This window comes from Chrysochloris asiatica, unplaced genomic scaffold, assembly GCF_000296735.1.
Source record: "Chrysochloris asiatica unplaced genomic scaffold, ChrAsi1.0 scaffold00009, whole genome shotgun sequence".
NCBI lineage: Eukaryota > Metazoa > Chordata > Mammalia > Afrosoricida > Chrysochloridae > Chrysochloris > Chrysochloris asiatica.
In genome coordinates this window covers 23,546,532-23,552,773 of record NW_006408527.1, presented here as the reverse complement: position 1 = coordinate 23,552,773, position 6,242 = coordinate 23,546,532, and the positions used below count along the sequence as shown (strand labels likewise).

The following is a 6,242-nucleotide window of genomic DNA, read 5'->3' as shown; positions in this document are numbered from 1 at the left end:
GGCCTTGCAGTTCACTGAGTTTAGCATGCTTTGAGCTGTAATGACGTTTCAGATTGGCTTTTTTCATTACCCATCACCACACACTAGGCACACAGGTTTGCCTTTGACTTCAACAAAAAAATAATCATTTGCACATTTCTCTTGGAAAGATCAACACTCTGCACCAACTTTTCTTTTCTTTGTATTCACCATTTGCAGGATATCATACCACTGAAGTTTTAATAACCATCAGTGTGTGTGTTGCCAGTGACATGATTCTTTTGCTTTGATCACTGTTCTAATCCTGCATCTTGAATTTGGAACATATCCAACATTCGTATCATCGACTCTTGAGGTCTTTTCTGTGCACTGTAATTTCTTTAATCATCATCTGAGATTCTGTTTTTGCTAAGATTGTTGATCTTGGATGTGTGGATAAAGATTATATTGGAGTTATTGTCTGTATCGACAAAGAAGTTGACAACATTGTCATCAATCATTGGAGGCAAGTTCATCAACGTTGTGAGGAATCATCTCATTGCATCTCGCCTCATCATCACCAGATCACTGTGGTTTCGCCACAGTGTGTTAACACTCTAACAGCATGTGCACTCCCAGCCTGCCTGGCACTGACTGTCCTCTGAGTCACCGCAATACAGACAGACAGTCTGCAGGCAGCTGACAAAAAGCATACATGTCTGTCCTGTCATGTACTTGCATGTGTCCTGTCTATCCTATAATGGATGTTCTTTGCTTGTCCCTCAAATGTATGTTATTATTCTGAGTCACTCAATATAAATTTATGTTGCTATGAAAAAAGATCCTAGATTTATTGAATTTCAAGTCCCACCTGCAGTTGCCTTGGCAGGGCCAGACCAAACGATTTCGTGTGTCTTGTACAGCCTGTGGGCTGGATGTTCCCCACCCCTGCTCTATAGGATAAGCACTGCTCTATGAATCACAAGCTTGGCAATTTGAGCCCACCAGACACTACATGGTAAAAAGATGAAGTTTTCTGCTCCCACAAAGATTTACAATCTCAGGAACCCTATAGGGTTATAATGAGTCAGAACCGACTTGATGGCATTAATCAAATACAACAATAGGGCTGATTTGAAGAAAAGTAAAAATCTTGAAGGACTTCAAACAAGATTTGTACAAATGGAAAGATTTACCATGTACTTGGACAGGAAGACATCATAAAAAGAACAACTCTCTCAAAATTCATATACAAATTCAGTGTTAACTGTGATCAGAATTCTAACACTTTTTGGGGTGGTGGTGATGAGAGGATGTTGGATAAAAATGTCTTAATGCTCATGGAAAAATAAAGCCCAAGAATATAAAAAGTATATTAGAAAAGAATAGTGACAAGGAACTTGCCTTACGAGATGGTAAAATACAATCACAAAGGCACTGCACTCAAAATTCCACGGCATTGGTCTGGGGCAAGACAATTGGGTCAGTGGAATACTTCAGAGTCCAGAAATAACCTCCAAGGCATATGTGAAAATATGACAAAAGTGGTATTTCCAGTCAGAGGAAAAGAATAACTTTATAGCATATGGTGCTGACATGACTGGTTACCCATCTGGGGAAAAAATTCAAGTCAGACTCTATGCCATACTATACAAATTATAAAACAATAAAAATCTTACAAGAATAGCTGGGTGAGAACAATATAAACTTAGAGAGAGAGGCCTTCTCAACTAAGATAGGAAACCCAGATGCTAATTGTTTTAAAGCCGTATTTAGCAACATCAAATTTTAACCTTTTGAATGACAAACCATATCAAATACAAATTCAACAGACAAGTGATGGAATAGAAAAACATATTCACAATGTTTATAACAGGAAAAGAGCTAATGTCTACTATATACAAAGAAATTTAACAAATTGGTAAGGAAAACACACAAACAAAATGAGCAGAGTCTGTGCCGTTCACAAATGGCCAAAACACATGCAAAGATGCTTAGACTCGCACGTGGTCAGGGAAATACAAATGAAAATTACAATGAAATATCCTTTATATTCATTGGACAGTAAAAAAATTAGAAGGAGTGATAACACCTGTTTCTGGCTGGGATCATAGGGAAATAATTATTCTTATTACATTCCTGATGGGGCTATAAAGCCTTTTGGAAGGCAATCTGGTAGTTATCTATTAAAATTTAAACTACACATGTGTTTCTAACACAGAAATCCTCTTGGTAATCTACTTCGTAGAATCAAAAGTCTCTCAGGATCTATTTCTTATGTTGTTTATTATAGCATTGTTTATAATGAAAGACTGGAGAACAAAGTGAACATCCACTGAGAGGGTATTGAGTGAATATATTACATAACACCTATACTATGAAATCCTATACAAAGAAGCAGGCATTTCACACTGTTCTAGGCAACTGTAGAAGTGAGGACAACAAGATTTGGACTTGCTTAATTTTGACACATCATCAGGAAAAACCAATCACTAGAAAAGGATATCATGTTTGGTAAAGTAGAGGGCCAGCAAAAATGAGAGAGACTTTCAGTCAGCTGGACTGATGCAATAGCCACAATAATGGCCTAAAGAATACCAAGAGTCATGAAGATGGTGCAAGCTGGTACAGCATTTCATTCTATTATATGCTGTAGTTGTTAGGTGCCATTGAGTCAGTACCAATTTATAGTGACCCTATGCACAACAGAACGAAACACTGCCTGGTCCTGGGCCAATCTCACAATCACTGCTACACCTGAGCCCATTGCTGCTGCCAATGTGTCAATCCATCTTGTTGAGTGTCTTCCTCTTTTTCTCCAACTCTTCACTTTACCATATAGGGACTTCAAAAATTTCATGGAACAAAACACAATTAAAAGATAATAGACCTTTCCCCCTGCTGCTTTCTTGGTGCTTGGCGCTCATCCCTTGACTTCCCTTCCTCTGCTGTCGTCCCGCTCCTGATACAGCTGACAACATGGGTTTCAGAGACCTGAAAACCCTCGCTGGCCTCCAGGTTCTCAATGATTACCTGGCCGACAAGAGCTAAATCGCGGGGTATGTGACATCACAAGCAGACGTGGCAGTATTTGAAGCAACCTTGGGCCCTCCACCTGCTGACTTGTGTCATGCCCTGCATTGGTATAATCACATCAAGTCTTATGAAAAGGAAAAGGCCAGCTTGCCAGGAGTGAAGAAAGCTTTGGGCAAGTATGGGCCCACTAATGTGGAAGACATGACAGGAAGTGGAGCTGCAGACAGTAAGGATGACGATGATATAGATCTCTTAGGATCTGATGATGATGAGGAAAGTGAAGAAGCAAAGAGACTAAGGGAAGATCGCCTTGCACAATACGAGTCAAAGAAAGCCAAAAAGCCTGCGCTTGTTGCCAAGTCTTTCATTTTGCTTGATGTGAAACCTTGGGATGATGAGACAGACATGGCCAAATTGGAAAAGTGCGTTAGAAGCATTCAAGCAGACGGCTTGGTCTGGGGCTTTTCTAAGCTCGTTCCAGTGGGATATGGAATTAAATAAACTTCAAATACAGTGTGTGGTTGAAGATGATAAAGTTGGCACAGATATGCTGGAGGAACAGATCACTGCTTTTGAAGACTGTGTGCAGTCCATGGATGTGACTGCTTTCAATAAGATTTAAAATTCATCCTGAATGGTTGCATTTAAATAAAATTTTGAAAGATAAAAAAAAAAAATAGAAAATTTCCAAGAATTTTCTGAAGCCCTCATATAAGGTCTCCATGAGTTACAGCCACTGGACACCAACAAATAACAATTATTGCCTGAGCAAACTAAGAAACAAGAGTAGTGTATATAGTACATTTCATTTGTGCAAAACCAACAATGATTTTTAAATCTATGTGTAATTGTGAGTCTGGAGAGAAATATAATGAAAGTATGCATCAAATTGGAGGCAAAGGGGGATAGGACAGAAGAGAAGGAGAATAGTGTAAGATGATAGGAAATTATGCTAATAAATAAATAAATAATACAAATTGGAAGACCAATAAAAAATGAACTGAGCCTATATAGAAAGAACTCTTCCATATATGATAATGTGTGTATGTGGGGGGTGGGGGTGGGGTGGCCAGAGGGGATAAAGAAATAAGAAAAATATCACAATATATGGGAATCTACTAACTTGCAGTAATGTTAGTAGACATTTATTTACTAATAATGATCTATGTCATATGATATTACATATGATGATTCCATGAAAAAAGCTTAAGTCAAGAAGCATGGAAGGATTGAGGGTAGTTATGAAACAATGAGACACGGACAATATTGAATCTGTGAAAATGTAGCATTGTATGGAGTATGATTGAGTTTTGGCAATAAAACAAAAATAAATCCCTGGTATAGCTGAATATATTTGCATGTATGTTAGCAAACTATTAAAATTGATTGCCTGAGGGTAGTGACATTGAATGATGATATTGAGGCCTAAGTGGGAAATAATTAGTGTTGCCTTTTATACATGTTTTTACTGTATTATTCCATTTGTTATTAGAAGAATAGAATACTGGTACAGTGTTTTAAAAAATGGAATATATGTTTTTTGCAACTATTAGTCTCCCTGTGTGGAGGATAAAAGAGTCAAGAAAACTGAAGATGCATGGAAACAAATAGTCCAATGGACCACACAAACATTAGTCTCCATGTCACTGAGACTAAAAGAACCAGATGATTCCTTGCTACCACAACAAACTACTCTGAAAGGGTTCACACTAAAAGTTGCTGTATAGAGTAGTAGAAAAATGTGAAACAAAACTCAAAACCATAAAAAGACTAGGCTCTGGTCAGCTAGAGACTTGTGCAGCCCCTGAGACTGTGGCCCTTCATCTCCCTTCAGTTCTGAAACTGAACTCTTCCGCATGGCTCCATTTCAGACTAACCATAACCAGGTCTATAAGGGGAACAATAGTACTAGTGAGATCTGGACACCTTAGAGGAATCAACCATTTAAGATCAATAAGGAGCATTTTCCCAAGGAAAAAGTTCACAAGTGTTAGGAAAGAGGGTGGAATGGAAAAAGGAAACACAGAGGAAGTGAAATAAATGATTTTACGTGGAGGGGATTGCAATCAATAAGATTAAATGAAATGTGTATGAATTGTTGAATGTAAAACTGATGATCTGCTTTGTAAATCTTTACCCAGTTCACAATAAAAAGTTTTTAAAAAGAATAGAAAAAAAGGAATCAGCAATTTGAAAGTTCAGAAGTGTTAGCAGTGAAGGAAGAATGGGAACAGGAAACCCAGGGAGGACGTGGGATAACATTGTGGAGATTGTAATCAATGATATGAAACAAAATGAGTTTGAATTATTGAAGGGAAAACTAATCTGCTTTACAAATTTTCACCCAATTCATAATAAAACATTTAAAAAAATTATAAACCTGTTTTTCTATTATATCACAATTTGCTTGGAGAGCACACAACAAAAAGAATATGTTAATGTGCATTTTGGAGACAGTTGTATTGTTAGCGGCGGTAAAGTTGTTTCCGACTCATAGCAACCTTATGTACAACAGAATAAAACACTATCCAGTCCTGCACCATCCTTACAGTCCTTGCTATATTTGAGCCCATCATTACAACCACTGTGTCAGTTATTCTTGTTGTGAGTATTCCTTTTTTCACTGACCTGCTACTTTACATAAATATTCTGTCCTTCTTCAGGGACTAGTTTCCTGATACGAATGCACAGACATTCTTGGCTTCAAATGGATTTAAGGAATATAACATGAAAGAAAAACGAAATACCCAAATTTAAGAGCATAAATATTATTTATCTAGATTTGTTTTGAAAGGACACAAGGTAACAATAGATAAAAAATAAAGTATGAATGATTTCTAATGAAAGGCACTCATCTGTCAGTTTGTCACACTGTGGTGGCGTGCATAATACAGTGATACTGGAAGCTATGACACTGGTATTTTGAATACTGGCAGGGTCACCCATAGTGTATAGGTTTTAGCTGAGCTTCCAGACTAAAACAGACTAGGAAGAAAAGCAGACCACTTCTGAATGGTTAGCCACTGAAAACCTTATGAATAGCAGTTAGACACTGTCAGATAGCACCAGAATGCTGAATATTGAAACATAATAAATAGTACCAGAATATTGTCAGATATAGTGCAGGAAGATGAGCCCCCCAGGTTTGAAGGCACTTAAAATATGACTGGGAAAGAGCTGCCTCCTCAAAGTAGAGCTGATTGTGATAACAGGAACAGAGTAAAGTTTTTGGGACCTTCAAGTCAAAA

General features: G+C 37.6%; 1 pseudogene; it reads left to right on the top strand.

The window, feature by feature from the left end:
- Nucleotides 1-2,937: 2,937 nt before the first annotated feature.
- Nucleotides 2,938-3,616, top strand: LOC102838879 (annotated as a pseudogene).
- The last annotated feature ends 2,626 nt before the right edge of the window (nt 3,617-6,242 follow it).